At 52.2% G+C, this 19,382-nt stretch overlaps 1 protein-coding gene across 1 annotated transcript in view; it reads right to left on the minus strand.

Annotated features, from left to right (window-relative positions):
* The window catches only part of LOC146783117 (uncharacterized), a 384,584-nt gene that overhangs the window by 96,721 nt on the left and 268,481 nt on the right, over positions 1 to 19,382 (minus strand). The window lies entirely within an intron of this gene.

Below are 19,382 nucleotides of genomic sequence, written 5' to 3' on the forward strand. Positions count from 1 at the left end.
TTTAAAAGTCTTGAGGCTTGGAAACAGACACGAAAGAAGGACATCCTGTAATATTTTAGATGCTATTAACCGTGTTATAGCTCGCACTTACATCAGAGCCTCGTGTTTTCCTGTCAGGTGCGTCTTAAGTTGCCCCTCTCCTGAGACAGCAAGATGTGGTGCCGGCCGGTAATGCCCCTGTAGTCTGAGCATCGCATCGGCTGGTGGCTGGCTCGCTGCCTCGCTTCACTGTTTTTTTCACTCAGTTTGTCGCACAGCCTAAATATGATATCAGTGACCAGTAGGGGCCTAACACGGGGTGTGTGGGAGCGGGTAACCCTAGAGTGGGCCCCCAAGCAGGCCCAGGTTGATAGATATCTGTGAGATACAGTAGACTGGAGGGGCCCTCGTCACATTCTGCATGGGGGGTGTGTCGTCATTTTACATTACGCCACTGATGGCAAGGTCGCGTTTAAGAGCTGAGAGCAGTCAAAGGCCTGCACCATCAATCAAAGATGAGATCATTTTCTGAGGGGAATTCGAAGGGAGACGTGTAGGTGCGGCTTGGCGTGCCTCCTGTCAGCCATATTGTCATAAAATAAATACCCGCCAGACCATGCACCATGCGGCTGTAAAGGTCAGCTTCACCGGCAGCTGCGAGGATGAATAAAAATGAAGTAAACACGATAATCTCCCCGAGGCTCTTTTAGGTCCTCGACCTAACAAACAGCAGAATGAGAGGGAAAAACAGCTCGTTAAACTACTCTCAGGCGGCAGGGAGTAAGTTGAGAACACAATTAAATTGTAATGTATATATATATCAAAACACGCTTTGTTTGAAACACGTGTTACACTAGTACATAGAAATAAGAAGCCTAGGTCACAAACCATAAGTGGAACGGCTTTGAAAAATGACTTTTCACGTACCTTCACGAGAAAAAATAAAGTGTTTTAAGCTGTCTTGTGCGTGGTACAGGACAACTTCCCAGCTGGTCTGCTCTGGCTGACTACCTCAGTGTCTACAGTCATTTCCGTTTACACTGCGTTCTGGCACTTGTAGGTTTGATACGTGTACTACACCTCCCACAACTTCTGACCTATCCCTGACAAATGTAAATGAAGGGGTGACCATGTCCCAGCCTCGATGCGTTATCGGGTACCCTCGCTTTACATGGCTACCTTGTTTAGAGCTTGGCATTTTTCATAATTGCTTGCATTCTGCGGATTCTTATTAGCGCCACAGGAAGTAAAGGGTAAAATTAAGTTGCAGCGTTCACACAATTATGGGGCAAAAAAGGCACTCGGTCATTTCAACAACTATTCACACTGTCTCGGCAAAAATCTCAGTACCAGTTTAACACCTGCTTATAACATCAGCAACTGAATGGGGGCCAGATAACCCTTGCCACAGTTGTGCCATTGCACGGAAACCATGTGTGGTGCTTTCTGTTTAGTACTTTTTGCTCGGTTTGAGGTAGAACAAACTTGTTTTGTGAAATCTGCAATATATGCATCAGATTGTTGAGTATGTGGAAAATGTCAATAACCCAATATTAGTGGCCCTGGTTATTGCAGACTACCAGTAGGGAGAGACTGTGATGGCTGCCAAGTGTCACCTTGTCATGTGTGACACCTTGAGACACTCGCCGCTTTCAGCCAGCACTCTACAGAAGCAGCCTGCTTATGGCATTGCCACGAAAAAGTCTGGAAAACTGCAGTATGCAGATGTACTTGGTTAAACAGGAAGACCTGGCTGAAGGCACACGCATGGCATGGGGCCACTTGGCAGGTAACCCCCGCGTGTTTACTTCAAAATGGATCCGGTTGCGAGGAGATTCAAACGTGTCCTGCTTTATTTAACTGCAGTGACCCTTCCTTTCGCGAGGCCCCTTCCGCCGCAGCCCTGCCACTGGCAGGATCCAGCTGTTGGAAGCAAGCTCCGAGAAAGTCACAGCGGAGTGCGCCCAGCTCCGTTGCATCGCCTTCCCCTTGACACCGCTATATTTAGAATAACTGGGCAGGGTATGCAGGCATCTCGGAAATATACAGATATATGGGGGGGGGGGGCGCAAGGGGAAGCCAGGAAGAAGGCTACACTCTTGCATTGGTATCACGTCATCAAACTGTCATACCTGTAAACAAAACCAAATTACTTCTTCTCAGCTGTGCCTGCTGACTAAAGCCACACAGCGCGTGCAGGCCTGTGAAGTGAGTCGCGCCATTTAAGTGATTGTGAATGTGAGAGAGAAAGCAGAATGCTGCTGAGGAAAGCAGCTTCCAAGGCTAAAGCAAATAATAAGCTCCGGAGAGGACAGGGTGAGGAGAGGTGAGGAGACCAGAGCAGCAGCCGGACGCATGGGGAGCGGACGAGCACACCAACGCAGCGTCCTTTTCGGATTCGGGGGCGTGTTTTGCTGTTGTCTCCTCCTTGAGACTTCTCGCAAAAAACACGCCCCCCGATCCGAAAAGGACGGGGCCTAAATGGAGTGACTGACCTCTTCTCCAGTGGCTGGCCAGCATTTACGAGGCCAGCCAATGGAGAACAGGGAAGAAGAGGGGCTGGTTCAAGCCCCTCTTCTCCAAGTCATTAAATCTCCGACTTCCGGTTCTGCCTTTCGGCAGACCGGACGTCCTCGACCTAAAAAAGTGGCTTGGGTGGCAGGTATCAGTCATTCCTAATGTACATTGAATTAATAAACAACTCTTGTTGTGGTATCTCTAAATTAGATAAACAGCACCACTCTGTGGCAGGCACTCATAAGTGCTGGTGTTGAAAAGTAAGTGCTGGGCGCCGGAAAGCACCAGCTCAAATTAAGCACTGCTGATAGCCATCCATAGAATGGGGACAGACTAAATGTACCGCGTTAGTCGCCAGCTCTGATAGTTCCTTGAAGCACATGCTGTGCACAGTATGATTCTGTGGGGTCCCTGCAGGAAGGGATTAAATGTGTTACTACCCTTCAACTATTGTGAATTTTCCAAATACTGTGCATAATATTTAGTGTGTATTCATTACGCTGCTTTTTCTTTCAAGAAGCATTGGCCAGACTCCGTTTTATTGGTATTTTTCTGTTTTGCTTAATTTTCATTTTAAAATTCAATCAGATAAGATTTGTATTGTGCACTCATCGCCAAAATCCATAGAAAGGAGTTTTTAATGTGAACCACACAGTTCACAGTTTTAGGAAGCAATTGAAAACTCATTTTCTTAGATAACTCTGTGCATGATTCTACTGGTCCTGTCGGTGCCTGGAAGCCTGTCTTGGGTAGCTGGGCACTCTATAAAACATTTAACATAACATAACGCTCTAGCAAATACAACACAAGTGCTTTTGCATTGTGAAGTCTCTGACACGCATCATATAAAGGTGATTGCCAATGCAAACAAATGCGATAGGAAGAGTTTTACAATGTAATCTTTCCGCCGGCTTCAAAGGAAGTGATTTCCCATGACTCTGACACACATCACTGGAATGCGCCTTACACTGTGCACCCTCAAACATCACTGGAAAGCGCCTTACACTCTGTACCCTCAAACATCACTGGAAGGCACCTTACACTGTGTACCCTCACTTACACAGTGTACCCTCAACCATCACTGGAAGGCGCCTTACACTGTGTACCTTCAAACATCACTGGAAGGCACCTTACACTGTGTACCCTCACTTACACAGTGTACCCTCAAACATCACTGGAAGGCGCCTTACACTGTGTACCCCCAAACATCACTGGAAGGGGCCTTACACTGTGTACCCTCAAACATCACTGGAAGGCGCCTTACACTGTGTACCCTCAAACATCACTGGAAGGCACCTTACACTGGGTACCCTCACTTATACAGTGTACCCTCAAACATCACTGGAAGGCGCCTTACACTGTGTACCCTCAAACATCACTGGAAGGGGCCTTACACTGTGTACCCTCAAACATCACTGGAAGGTGCCTTACACTGTGTACCCTTAAACATCACTGGAAGGGGCCTTACACTGTGTACCCTCAAACATCACTGGAAGGCGCCTTACACTGTGTACCCTCAAACATCACTGGAAGGGGCCTTACACTGTGTACCCTCAAACATCACTGGAAGGCGCCTTACACTGTGTACCCTCAAACATCACTGGAAGGCACCTTACACTGTGTACCCTCACTTACACTGTGTACCCTCAAACATCACTGGAAGGCGCCTTACACTGTGTACCCTCAAACATCACTGGAAGGGGCCTTACACTGTGTACCCTCAAACATCACTGGAAGGTGCCTTACACTGTGTACCCTTAAACATCACTGGAAGGGGCCTTACACTGTGTACCCTCAAACAGCACTGGAAGGGGCCTTACACTGTGTACCCTCACTTACACTGTGTACCCTCAAACATCACTGGAAGGCGCCTTACACTGTGTACCCTCAAACATTACTGGAAGGGGCCTTACACTGTGTACCCTCAAACATCACTGGAAGGCGCCTTACACTGTGTACCCTCAAACATAACTGGAAGGGGCCTTACACTGTGTACCCTTAAACATCACTGGAAGGGGCCTTACACTGTGTACCCTCAAACATAACTGGAAGGGGCCTTACATTGTGTGCCCTCTGACACACATCACTGAAAGTAGCTTTGCACTGTGTACCCTCACAAATCACTGGAAATGCCTTACACTGTACCCTCTGACACACATCACTTGAAGGGGCCTTACACCCTCTTACAAACATCACTGTAAGGGGCCTTACATGGTGTACCCTCTGACAAACATCACTGGAAGGGGTCGTACACTGTATACCCTCAAACATCACTGGAAGGGGCCCTACATTGTGTGGCTTTTGACACACATCACTGGAAGGGTCCTTACACTATGCACCCTTTTACAAACATCACCGTAAGGGGCCTTACATGGTGTATGTTGTAACTTACGTTTATCTGCTGCTCAGCCAGAATGAGTGTGGTGTGGAATGCTGGATGTCTGTGAATGTCAGTTGGGTATGGGCTGAGCAGCAGGACAGCTGCTCCTGGTGGGGTTTCTCTTGACTTCTTAACAACTTAATAAAAGAACTTATTTAATCTACGTTAGAAGAACAGACCTCTTCATTTGAATTACAACAGTGTACCCTCTAACAAACATCGCTGGAAGGGACTTACAGTGTGTACCCTCTGACAAACATCACTGGAAGGGGCCTTACAGTGTGTACCTCCTGGACACACATCACTGGAAGGGGCCTTACAGTGTGTACCTCCTGGACACACATCACTGGAAGGGGCCTTACATTGTGTTCTCTCTGAAAACCACCACTGAAAGGGGCCTTACCATTGTGTACCCTCAAACATCACTGGAAGGGGCCTTACACTCTGTACCCTCTGGATACACATCACTGGAAGGGGCCTTACACTGTGTGCTCTCTGACAAACATCCCTGCAAGGGGGCTTACGCTGTGTGCCCTCTCACACACATCACTGGATGGGGCCTTACACTGTGTACCCTTAAACATAACTGGAAGGGGCCTTACATTGTTTACCCTCTGACAAACAAAACTCGAAGGGGCCTTATATTGTGTGCTTTCTGACAAACATCACTGGAAGGGGTCTTGCACTGTGTACCCTCAAAAATCACTGGAAGGGGCCTTAAATTGTGTGCTCTCTGACACACATCACTTAAAGGAGCCTTTACACTGTGTACCCTCTGGACACACATCACTGGAAGTGGCCTTACACTGTGTACCCTCTGACAAACATCACTGAAAGGGGCCTTACAATGTGTATTCTCTGAAAACCATCACTGGAAGGGGCCTTACCATAGTGTACCCTCAAACATCACTGGAAGGGGCCTTACACTGTGTACCCTCAAACATCACTGGAAGGGGCCTTCCACTGTGTGCTTTAAGACAAATAACACTGGAAGGGGCCTTACACTGTCTATCCTCAAACATCACTGGAAGGCGTCTTACACTGTGTACCCTCCAACATCACTGGAAGGGGGCTTACACTGTGTACCCTCTGGACACACATCACTGGAAGGGGCCTGTTGGACTTGACCCTTTTGGCAGGTTCACCCCTAAACTTTTTGCCTTTCCTGTGACCTGGTATTGGTGGTCCAGTGTAAAGTGCGTGCACTCTCTGAGTGCGTGTGGTGAGATTGGCTTGCCCTCCCATAGGAATGTTATGTTATGTTAAACTTTTATTTCTATAGCGCACGGCTACTCCGTGGAGTGTCCCGGCGCTTTATCGAGGCAGCTCAGTAAAAACCAAAAACATAAAAACAGACTAAAGAGAAAAGGACAAAAAAGACAAAGACACCCTACAGGTTAAAAAGCCACGTCTTGAGGCTCTTCCTAAACAGAAGGAGAGAAGAAGAGGACCGTAGGTCCAAAGGCAAAGAGTTCCACAACTGAGGGGCCCTCAGACTAAAAGAGCGACCCCCAGTGCGGGCCTTCCTCACCCGAGGAACCACCGCGAGAAACAAAGATTCCGACCGCAGAGATCTAACTGGGCGATAGAAAGACAATCTCTGCTGTAGATACCTTGCTCCGGTGCCAAATAGCGCTTTATGCGCCAGGGTCAGTGCTTTAAACATAATCCGCTTCCGAATAGGTAACCAATGAAGCGATCGCACCAGACCCGAAGCTCTCGCTCGCCTATGAAGGCCAAAAATGGCCCGGGCCGCGGAGTTCTGCACTACCTGCAGCCGCTGAACCAGATATTCCGGAAGACCTACATAAAGGACGTTCGCATAGTCCAATCTCGAGCCTATCAAGGCTTGCACAGTGATCTTTCTGTGCTCTTCTGAGAGTAAAGGCAGGAACTTCCGGAGCATCTTAAGCATACCAAAGCAGGTACCCACCAGGCCAGAAATATGTGAGCTCAGTGACAAATTATTGTCAACCTTCACTCCCAGATTCTTAGCCACAAGCGATGCCTGGACAGGGCAGTCCATACCTAATGGCCACCAGGCCTGCCAATCAGGGTCCAGAGAGCAGCCAAAGAACAACACCTCTGATTTACTGGAGTTTGCCTTAAGGCCGTTTCGCTGGAACCAGCCAAAGACCAACTCCAAGCAACCCCGGATGTTCACTCCATCAAAAGCCTGGCCTTTCCCACACGTGAAAAGCAGTTGGGTGTCATCAGCGTAGGATACGATCCGGGCCCCAGAGGACTCCACCAGTGCCGCCAAAGGTGTCATAAAGATGTTAAACAGAGTCGGGCTCAACACAGAACCCTGTGGAACACCGACTCCCAATGGCGACATCTCGGCGGAGCTCGGAGAGGCCCAGACCGTTTGTCGGCGGCCTTCGAGAAAAGATGTAAACCAATTGAACACCGTCCCCCTCAGACCGATGTCGTAAAGTCTGGAGAGGAGCACCTCATGGGGGACGGTGTCAAAGGCCGCCGACAAATCCAGCATGACGAGCATGACCCTTCCTCCAGAATCCAGTGTCTCCCTGATGGTTTTCGACACTTCCAGCAGTGCCGTCTCCGTGCTTAAATTAGGACGGAAACCGGACTGCGATGGATGGAACAAATCATTGGATTCGAGAAAGCTGGAAAGAACACCATGTACATGCTTCTCTGTGATCTTAGCCAAGGCCGGCAAAAGGGAAATCGGCCTATAATTGGCCAAGACCTCCGAGTCCAACCCAGGCTTTTTGAGGAGGGGGATCACCATAGCTCTTTTCCATGGCACTGGAACCCTCCCCTCCCTCAGGGAAAGATTCACCAAAGGGTTGACTAGTGGGTTAACCACGGCCGCCATCTTGGCCAGAAATTTGGCAGGACAAGAATCCAAAGGTGAGCCCGATTTAAGGTTGGCCAGTAGAGCAAGAGAAGCATCGGCCGAGACAGGAGGAAACTCAGCAAAAACCGCACCCTGCGCGGGCGGGAAGGACAATCCGGCCATCGGACTGGAACACACCTCCACAGACCTCACTGGGAAAGAGTCCTGGATAGATTTTATTTTATCCGTGAAAAATTTGGCCAGATCGCAGACCCAGCGCTCCAATGGAACACTGTGGGCCACGTAGGATCTAGGCGCCGTAAACTCCCTTACCACAGTAAAGATCTCTTTACAAGAGTTGGAGGCAGTCTCAATCCTCCTGGCCAGATATTCCTTTTTCTCCCGGAGAATATCCTGATGATAGGATTTAATCATTATCCTATAAGCCGATCTAGCTTCCGGGTCATAGCGAAGGCGCCATGCCCTCTCGGCGACCTTACACTGCGCACGAGTAGCACACAATGCCTTCGTGAACCATGGGGCTGAGACCCTCTTAGCCCTATCCCGAGGGGCCATTGCGGGGGCCAGATCGTTCAGCCTCTCCAACAGCCATCCCTGCAAGGACTCCACATCCTGCTCTAAATCCCCTGTAAGAGGGCAGGGATGGTCTATAGCAGCCTGAGCCAGCAGCTCGGGTGTGACTCTATGCAGAGCCCTTTGAACAGCGCCATGCTGTCTGGGGGCGCTGCTGAATAATTTTTCGCCACCCAATACACCAAATCTGGCCAATCTATGGTCGGTCCAGAGCACCGGAAGAAGCTCCACATCAACAAGAGGAACCGAGGAGAAAACCTGATCTAAAGTACGACCCTTGTCGTGTGTGGAACCAACCAAAAAAGGGACAAGGCCGAGAGGAGCCGTAATATCGAGCAGTTTTTTTGCATCCGGATCATTGTCATCGTCCATATGAAAATTAAAATCTCCTGCCAGAAGACAATGCTCCGTACTTAATGCCATACCAGATACGGCCCCCTGAAGATCATCAAAAAAAGAGCCCACTGGTCCAGGAGATCTATATACCAGTAGCCCTTTCAGAGCTTGATGAGGGGTTAATCTGATAGTGAAGGCAAGGGATTCCGCTCCTGCGATGGTGTTCAAAGAAGCGATAGAGCAGGTAGCTGACTTTTTCACTACTACCGCCACCCGTCCTGCATGGGGGATATGTGTGTCCATGGTAATTGCTGGTGTGAGAGGAGTGCAGGGTCAAGTTTAGTATGTGCGAACTCGTGAGAATAAATGCTGCGCTATGGTGTGCGCAGATCTATGGTGACTGGTGGAGAAGTGCCACTTTTAGAAGTTGGCATTTCTGTGTGCTATTTTTCCTGCCTGCCTGATGTGGAGTGCATGTCTGGCTTTTTGATTGACAGGCGCTGGATGGTGTGGGGAATTCCAGGGGCCAGGGTGAGTCAGCCCAGTGGTGAATAGAGAGACCTGCATCTAGATGGGAGGGAGGAGTTGCACAAGGGACCTGAATAGGGCTGTGCCTTCCCTCCACAATGCTGGCTCCGCCCCCTGTGGTGCATCTGAGCACCTAGCCCCCACCTGACAAAGGAGAGAGGAGCTGAGCACAACAAAGTGCTCCAAAGCTCCCCCAAACCAGTTGCATCTGGGTGTTCCCCCAGCCCTGTGCTGGGTCACAAAGGAAAGGGGTGTATAAAAGAAGGGGCTGTGACCCCATGAATGTGTTCTGCTCTGCGGGTCCTGGCGCTGGGAGCTGCTGCTGCTGGGCTCCAGGAGGAACCACCACAAGGCACTGCCTCCCTGCTGGAGGGCCCTGTGTGCTGGCCTGCCTAAGCCCAGCCTTGTGCCCCCTGAACTTTGCCTTTCATTTGGGAGCGCTGTATCTTCCATTTTCAAGGAGCCCTTTATTTCTTGCTTCAAGAATAAGCAGAGCGTGTGGGGGCTTCGCAGCGCTGAGCGGCATTTCATCAAGAGGGGATCCCTGGCGTAGGGATTCCCCCGTGTTTAGTTACGAGGCGGGAGCTCACCCCGCGTCATTGCCGCCTTAGAAATCGACTTCTATGAGCGGGAGCCTACCCCGCCTTTCTTCACTCTGAGCGGGTGCCCACCCTGCTTTATATTGCAATTCGAGAGAGAGCCTACCCCTCATTTGCCCCGTTTCACCGCCGCCGGCCCGAGCCACCAAGAACGTGGAAAAACCGGAAGACAGACCGCGTGTTGCCTGACGTGGGGAAAGACTTCCGCTTTCCCGAGGGAAGCCCCGTGCCCACGGAGTCCCCAGGAAGTTCCAGCCGGCGAAAGAAGGGACAGAAGCAGGCAGTCTGGAGCCTCGTTGGCTCCACCTCCAAGTCCCAGGTCCCGGGGGGGCCCGGGTGAAGTCAGGCGATCCGGCAAATCAAGGCGGGGCCCCCGTGAGCTGAGAGGAGCCCCGCATGGTGTCCTGCTGCCAGAAGTCTCCCCAGTGTTACCGGAGTCCTGCGCATGCCCGGTGAAGTGAGCAGAGTTCCTGCGAAGTCCCAGTGAGTGGGGGGGCAGAACGGGTGCATTCTCAGTGCCCACAAGGCACAGTGGTGGCAGTGCCTGTAGCCTTCAGCGGCCCCGCAGGAGAGCGGGCCGCTGCAATGTTTGGCGCATCTTTAGTTTGATAGAGTCCCAGTGGGGGACTCACGACCGTGGTGCCCGTGCACAGTTTTCTCTACAGCTGCCTCACTGGACAGTGGGCATCTGCAACGGTTAGCTAGTCTTGGGACTCTTCAAGGGCACAGTTAGTGCCAGTGCCATCTTTCCTGAGGGGCAATTGGTGTGAAGGGCCCCAGAGCGGGGCTCAGAGGCACTGTAGTGCCAGAGCTTGTTTTTACCCAACTTCCCCAGCTGCCCTGCGAGAGCGCAGGCAGCTGCAATGAGGGGGCCATTTCTTTGGTGATTGAAGAAGGGGTGAGAAGTACCCCACGCCCCCATCACAGTGCGCCCTTTGCTTTCGCTGCCTTTGCAGCCAGCCCGGACATCCTGGACATTGGGCATTTGAGCCCCTGTGAGAGGCGAGTGGCCTGGTGCCAGTTTCAGTGCGTGGGGCCCCGATTGGGGCACACGGTTCTTATGCCAATTATTTCCTACGGTGTTTATGCTTGTGATGCCTACTGTAATGCCTATTGCGTAATGTGTGATGCTAATGAGGTTTGGGCCTAATGCAGTTTCATGCCTAAGGTGATTCATGCGCGAAGTGATTTAGGCATCCTCTGTTTTACATTGCAGGATCTCGTGCTATGTTCCTACCTTTACCAGTAGTTACTGGTTGTGCGCTACATTTACTATTTGTGCTACATTTATAAGTGGTGATTTGTGATGGTCTTGACAGTGGCCCCCTTGGCCCTGTTGTGTGTAAATAGTCCCCTGTGAATATTGCTGAGTGCCAGTTGGCACAGTGTACATTATGTGATTATGTTTCTAATGTATATATGACAATACAAAGGATATTTTTATATATAACCTTTGTGGAGTTCCTTTTGTGGTGTGCCTGGGGTGTTGTTGCTGTGTGCATGCGCAAACTCTTTACACATTGCCTCCGGGATAAGCCTGACTGCTCGTGCCAAGCTACCAAGGGGGTGAGCAAGGGGTTATCTTTGGAGTGTAAATCCCCAGCCCTGACTAGAGTGGTGGTCTCTGCCTGGCTTTGGCGCAAGCCTTAGCCAACCAGAAATCCCATTTCTAACAGGTCCTTACACTGTGTACCCTCTGGACTCAAATCACTGGAAGGGGGCTTACACTGTGTGCCCTCTGGACGCACATCACTGGAAGGGGTCTTACACTGTGTACCCTCTGGACACACATCACTGGAAGGGGCTTACACTGTGTACTCTCTGGAGGCACATCACTGGAAGGGGTCTTACACTGTGTACCCTCTGGACGCACATCACTGGAAGGGTTCTTACACTGTGTACCCTCTGGACGCACATCACTGGAAGGGTTCTTACACTGTGTACCCTCTGGACATACATCACTGAAAGGGGCCTTACACTGTGTACCCTCTCGACACACATCACTGGAAGGGTTCTTACACTGTGTGCTCTCTGGACGCACATCACTGGAAGGGGCTTACACTGTGTACCCTCTGGACGCACATCACTAGAAGGGGGCTTACACTGTGTGCTCTCTGGACACACATCACTGGAAGGGGGCTTACACTGTGTACCCTCTGGACACACATCACTGGAAGGAGCTAACACTGTCTACCCTTTGGAGACACATCACTGGAAGGGTCTTACATTGTGTACCCTCTGGACACACATCACTGGAAGGGGCTTACACTGTGTACCCTCTGGACACACATCACTGGAAGGGGGCTTACACTGTGTGCTCTCTGGACACACATCACTGGAAGGGGGCTTACACTGTGTACCCTCTGGACACACATCACTGGAAGGGGCTTACACTGTCTACCCTCTGGACACACATCACTGGAAGGGGCTTACACTGTGTGCTCTCTGGACACACATCACTGGAAGGGGCTTACACTGTGTGCCCCCTGGACACACATCACTGGAAGGGGTCTTACATTGTACCCTGTGACAAATGAAACAGGAGCGGTTTTTCATGGTGAACTCTCAGGCAAATACAATCGGTAGGGTTTATCAGCTTTAAGACAGACAGCATAGGAAGGGGCTTTACATGTTTTACTATATGGTACAGACAATGGGAAGGGCTTTTATATTACATTGAGCTCTCGGACAAATGCATAAGAGGTTTCAAACAATTGTCTCTTTCCTTGGTTTGTCACTGAAGTGAACAGGCACGCCTTATTTAAATTAATGAAGTGACAAAGGCAGTAACCGATTTATTCTGTGTTATGTTTGTGTGATGCAGTTCTCAGTCTCTAGTAACAATATCTCCTTGAGTCAGCCATGGGCGGCTCTGCTTCAGTACCAGAGAGTCAGGTTCCACAGTGAGGGCTCCGTTACAACTACCATAGGAGGAGCTTCCCCTGTCAACTCCTTGACGAAAACCATAGCAAGGGGCTATACATAAACCATGTGAAAGGGCTGTAAACCATAGCAAGGGGCTTTACATAGCTCAACTCTAAGGGACCTTCATACACTGATGGGCAGTCCAGATGCCTTTAGAGAGATCTCAGTTTCATTGTGTTCATTGTAACTTTATGTTTTGAACGTATGTGTGTAGGAGGCTTTATTTTTAAATGTAGAATCACTGGACCTTGATTAATTAGGAAGCACTGAGCGCTCCGCGGCCTTCTATAATGCGTATTTAGCACCTCTGGCTGCCTCAATTTGTCCTCATGGCTTTATTTTTCGAGGGACGTTGTTGACATTCAATTCCTGATACAGCGCAGTGGAAGTAACGCTGAACTTCTCCCTAAACGTTGCGAATGTCTTGCCTCAGTCACTTGTTTGATCACCAGTATTCCTTTAAAGCTGAATGCAGATGACATGGCGGTGTTTGTCCTGAGGAATCATCCTCAGACCTGGGCCTCTGTTTGGTGGTCACACGCCCTTGGTCTACGCGCAGCTCTGGCTACCGGGACTACATATGCTGACCACAGAGGGTCAGCAAAATCTTGGTTACAAGTCACTCCCATTTCTAGAGCTTCAGAAACATTTTCTTGCCTCTTAGTGAACGAGAGCGGGTTGGTGATCCAGGCAGATTTGGCGCCCTGTGTGGGTTATGTAGAGTTCGGCACGCGCGAGGTGTTCTAGCCTTCCGCGCAACCGAGGTGCGCTAGCGCTGACGCGTGACGTCAGACGCTAGCGAGTTAAAATAAAGAGGCGTGGCCTCGGCAAGTCAGTCGGAGCCGCGTGTGTAACACAATTATACCGGCTCCCGTGTGTTATTTAGCGCGCTCGCGCTGCCATGCTTTCTAGGCCATTAGAAGCATTACACTGGCGACGAGGGGTCAATTGAGCCCTGCTGTGCTATTTTGGGTGCCCCACATTGCACACCTTGTCCTCCCATGGTGCCTGAGCCTATGTGTGCTGCTCCCCTCGTGGTGCCCTGGCTGAGCCTACTGTGAGGCCTGGTGGGGAACACTGCAGGTGCCCGGAGGGTCCATCCTGGCATCGGAGGTGACGCTGTGTGTGCCCCGGTGCCCCAATCCACAGCCTGGAAGGGGTATGTCTCGCCCAGGTGATGCCGCACCTGCCCCCACGAGGTGTTTGACGATGGCCGCGCCCTCCTCCTGATCCAGGCCCATGCCGGGGGTGATCGCCTCGAACCAGAAGCACCTGAGGGTCCCGCGGACGACGTCTGGAGGTAGGCGCGCCCACCAGTTGGTGCAGCAGCGCGAGGAAGGCCAACACGCAACGCCCGGAGCTAGTGCACGCCTGGTGGCGTCGACGCAGAGGAGAGGAAGCTAGCTTCCACCGCGTGCTGCGCACGTGCCAAGATGGCGTCAATCCCCGCCATTGAGCCGTTTGTCGTTGATGGTGCCCCGTCATCCCTCGCCCCGCGCTGGAAGGATTGGACAGACCGCCTGCAATTTTACTTCGAAGGGGCTGGCATCGCGAGGGAAAGGCGCAGAGCACTGCTGCTCCACCTAGGAGGCAAAGACATCCACCGCATCTACAAAACTCTCGTGGAAGCCATGCCGAAAACGTACCACACACTGCTGAACGCGCTCAACGCCCACTTTGAGCCCATGGCGAACAGGGACTATGAAAGGTTCATCTTCCGTCAAGCCAAACAAGAGGCAGACGAATCTCTGGATGCGTTCCATGGCCGGCTGAAGGAGCTAGCCAGCACGTGTGGGTTCCGCGACGAACAGGAAGAGATCCGAGGGCAGATCATACAGGGGTGTTACTCGTCTAAGCTTTGCGTCACGGTCCTCCAGGAAGAAGGAAAGCCCCTGGCGGACATCCTCACCCTCGGACGGTCGAAGGAGCTATCGCAAGCGAGAGCCTCGCACATGGAGGCAGCCCTACATCGCCCTGTGAAGACGGAGCAAGTGCAAGTGGCGGAAACGGTGAACGTAGTGCGGCCAAAAGGGAGGCAAGCTGGAGGAAAACGACAGCCGGAGGCACAGAAGAAAGACTGTGGGTACTGTGGCGGCCAACCCCACCGCCTGCAAGACTGCCCGGCCAGAGGGAAAAAGTGCGGCGCCTGCGGGTGGATGAACCACTTTGCGGCGGTGTGCCGGTCCACCAGAGCCAAGAAGGAGGCGGCCCATGCGGTACGCGAAGAGGCAGACAGTGAAGACATGGACGACGACACCGGAGAGTACCCAGTCCATTATGTGTTTGCAATCCATCAACCACAGAAGAAGAAGCGCAGACTTCCGAAATGTCGCATACTAGTCCAACAACAAGAGGTAAAGGCGACAATCGACACTGGGGCCTCCATCGAGCTGATGGCCGCCAATGTTTACCACCAACTGCGAGCCAAACCCCCGCTGAGAGAGGCGAAGATTAGGGTGTTCGCATACGGCCAGAAGACGCCCATTCCCCTCATCGGGTGCTTCCAAACAGAGCTACAACATGGCGAGAGGAGCATCAAAACCACCGTCTATGTCACGGAAGAGGGCAGCGGAATGCTGCTGAGCGGGCAATCGGCCGAAGAGTTGAGGTTGATATCGTTTGCCATGGCAGTTCTGGAGGAAGAACTGGACACCATCCTGGAAGAGTTTGGAGAAGTCTTCAAAGGCATCGGATGCCTGAAAGGAAAGGAAGTATCCTTACACATCGACCCGTCGGTCCAGCCAGTGGCACTGAGGCACCGGCGGATTGCTTTCCACCTGCGGCAGAAGGTGGAGGAGGAGCTAGAGGCCCTGGAGAGACAAGGCATCATCGAAAAGGTCAGTGGGCCAACCCCGTGGGTATCCCCGATCGTCATCGCCAGGAAGCCGAAACAGCCAGGACAAGTCCGCATCTGTGTGGACATGCGCCTCCCCAATGCTGCGGTCAAGAGAGAGCGACACCTGACGCCCACTATTGATGACATCCTGGGAGAGCTGAACGGGGCCAGGTGGTTTTCAAAGATGGACCTACGGTCAGGCTACCACCAGCTACCACTTCATCCGGACTCGAGGTACATCACTACTTTTTCCACCCATGTGGGCCTCAGACGATATCGGCGCCTAAACTTCGGCATTTCGAGTGCCGCCGAGGTATTCCAAAATACCATCAGAGAGGTGCTCAGTGGGCTCCCCGGCATGCTCAACGTGAGTGACGACCTGCTCATATACGCGTCAACCATAGAGGAGCACCACCAGCGATTGAGAGGGGTCCTCAAGAGGATTCAGGAGTCAGGCCTGACCCTGCACCGGGAGAAGTGTCAGTTCCTGCAGAATAAGATCAGTTTCTTCGGATATACCTTCTCGGACCAAGGGGTGGCCCCAAACCCGGATAAGGTGAAGGATGTCCAAGATGCCCCAGCTCCGACGAACATATCGGAGGCCCGGAGTTTCCTGGGCATGGTCAACTTCTGCGGCCGCTTCATTCCGGACCTCTCCAACCTCACTAAACCCCTCAGGGAGCTGACCAAGTCATCCACCACGTGGCAGTGGGGCCTGGAACAGGAACAGGCGTTCCAAGCGACGAAGGCGGCCCTATCCGCGGACACTACCCTGTCATACTTTGACCTGGCAAAGCCCACCAACGTGGCAGTCGACGCGAGTCCGTTTGGGCTGGGAGCGGTCCTGACACAACGCCAGGACAATGAGGAATGGGCCCCCATCGCCTACGCCAGCCGGTCCCTGACCGAAACAGAGCAGCGGTACTCTCAAATCGAGCGAGAAGCCATCGCCATCCACTGGGCATGCCGGTACTTTCATGTGTACGTGTATGGACATCATTTCACAGTGACAACCGACCACAAGCCGCTCATTCCTCTATTCCAAGGGTCGTCCTCGAAGCCGCCGCCCCGGATTGAAAAATGGATACTCCAACTACAAGGGTACGACTACCGGGTGGAGTACAAACCAGGGGCCACGAACCCAGCGGACTACCTGTCACGACACCCGCGGAAAGCCACGTCAGAGGAGAAGGAGGAGGCCGAGGATACGGAGGAGTATGTCCGGTATGTGACGGAGCGATCACGACCCCTTCCAATGAGCCTGGCCGCAATAATAGAAGCATCAGAAGGCGATGAATGTGTGAGAGCAGCAGCGGAGGCCGTCAGATCGGGGGATTGGAGGACAATTCAAGCCTCGCTCAACAGACGGACACCCCAAGCCAAGCTGACACTAGAGTCGTTCCTGAAGGTGAAAAGTGAGCTGTCCGTTGACGCCCAAGGATGTCTTCTGCGGGGTCCAAGACTAATCATGCCGGCCAGCCTCGCTCAACAAGCAGTGGACCTCGCCCACCGGGGACACCAAGGAGTAGTAAAGACAATGGGCAGGCTCCGAGCCAAAGTATGGTTCCCAGGCATGGATGCGATGGTGGAACAGACGGTGAGAACCTGCACGTGGTGCCAAGCCGCAGGACCGCCGGAGCGCCCGCACCCAGTGGCGACCGAAGACAATCCTCGGCGACCATGGGAGTGCGTGAGTGCCAACTTCGGACATCTCCCCGATGGGCGGTATGCGTTGGTCATCATTGACGACTTCACCAAATACCCAGAGGTCGAAATCGTGGGGAGCCAGACAGCCACGGAGGTGATCGCGAAGTTTGAAAAAACCATCGCCACTCACGGCATATTCGGGGTGGTCAAGACCGACAACGGACCGCCTTTCCAAGGGCAGGAGTTCGCAGAGTATCTCAAGAGCTGGGGGATCACTCACCGCAAGATAACACCACGGTGGCCCCAGGCCAATGGAGAGGTAGAGAGGTTTATGAGGACACTCAATAAAACCATTCGCATCGCCATGGCTGAGGGATCTCCACTGGAGAGAGCGATCTACAGTTTCCTGCGCGAATACCGTTTGACCCCCCATGTCACGACCGAGGCAGCGCCAGGAACAGCCACCATGGGGAGAATCGTAAGTGACACGATCCCACACCACCCTACTTGGGTTCCGGCACAAGCCACCAACAAAAAGACATTAGCCGGAGGCGCTCGAACGACCACGCCAGCCTGCGAAGAGGAGCGAAGGAGTCCAGGATACAACAGCAGGATCGAGTATACGTGAGGGACCGCTACCCAGGCAGCAAGTTCAGACTTCCTTTTGAACCTCGACCATGGGGGGTCACCCGCCGGACAGGCACGATGGTGACCGCTCAAAGAGGCGCGGAAACAGTCACGCGAGATGTGTCCTTTAAAAAAGTCCACCCAGGAACACCGCCACGTCCCGGGGCCGAGCCCGAGGAGCCGGATCCTGACCAGCCGAGAGGAGATCAGGAAGTGGAGGACGGTCGGAGCGAGGATGGGGGTTCCCAGCCTGTCCCAGCCACCCCAGGGGGTAACCCGCCTGGCAGCTCCCCAGCCCGGGTAGAGCCGAACAGCCCAAGGCGCAGAACCCCCGAGGTGGTCCCTTCCAGAGGCGGCCCGTCCCGCTACAACCTGAGGAGGAACCCAGCACCGTCATCCCAGCTGGCGGACTATATGGTGTGACCCGTAAGGACTGGCGGACTGGTAACAGACCCATCGTTTTGCTTTTATGTTTTGCTTAATGTTTATAAAGGTTGGAAGGAGTGTAGTGTTCGGCACGCGCGAGGCGTTCTAGCCTTCCGCGCTGCCGAGGTGCGCTAGCGCGGACGCGTGACGTCAGACGCTAGCGAGTTAAAATAAAGAGGCGTGGCCTCGGCAAGTCAGTCGGAGCCGCGTGTGTAACACAATTATACCGGCTCCCGTGTGTTATTTAGCGCGCTCGCGCTGCCATGCTTTCTAGGCCATTAGAAGCATTACAGGTTATAGGAAGGCGGTACTGCTTGGCTACTTCAATGTCTTCTCCATCACCTTTGCATGGTTCAAAATGCAGCTGCCACATCCATTACTTATTTGACCTCTGGGCTCTTACGTTACATTCCTTCCACTTGGACTCCTCCACGCGATACCAGTGTATCTGCGGATTTTATGTAAGACATTGTGTGTGGTGCACAGAGCACCTGCTGGCACTTGTCTTGAATATCTCATCTCTCTGCACCAGCCCTGCGAGCCCACCCACATGCTACAGTGCTCTCCTCGTGCACGTTTGGTTGTGCCCAGGTCCCATCGCACCAGAGCAGGCACACGCGCTTTATTGGTTCTTGTTTCTATTCTCACCACGCCAGAAGCTAACAACTCTGCCAATGTGAGTGCAGTGTGAGTGTGGTGCTTACGAGAGCGCAGGGTGCAGCATATTGAAGCCAGAACTATTGGCATTGCCAATGCTTGCGTACCTTGCTCTTCCCTTATGATGTTTCTATGTGGGCATTGACTTCTAGTACTTGGGTTTATCCTTTGATATTCTGTGGAATTTGCAATGATTCTACTCAGGTTTTCCTTGCACGGGGCTGTGTCCGTGGCTTAGCTCCTCAGGTAACTAGTGGTGGATTTTACCTAGAGATGTTTTGAGTGAATTGTTATGTCTTCATCTCTTGTTCTGAGACCTAATGCTATTTTTCTATTTCCTTGTTCTTTTTGCTGTGTAAAAAATGTTTTTCTCTTTACTAGGGTAAGGAAATAAAATTATAAAAGTTATTTATTTGCCCTCTGATCTTTTCATGTCTGATGTTTCAGCTTGAAGACTTTGAGAGAGGTGAGTTAAGGGTCATGAGCAGGTTGCAGCTTGGTATCAGGTGTCTTTTTTTGGCAGCCTCC

The sequence above is a fragment of the Triturus cristatus genome, chromosome 12 (genome assembly GCF_964204655.1).
Source record: "Triturus cristatus chromosome 12, aTriCri1.1, whole genome shotgun sequence".
Taxonomy (NCBI): domain Eukaryota; kingdom Metazoa; phylum Chordata; class Amphibia; order Caudata; family Salamandridae; genus Triturus; species Triturus cristatus.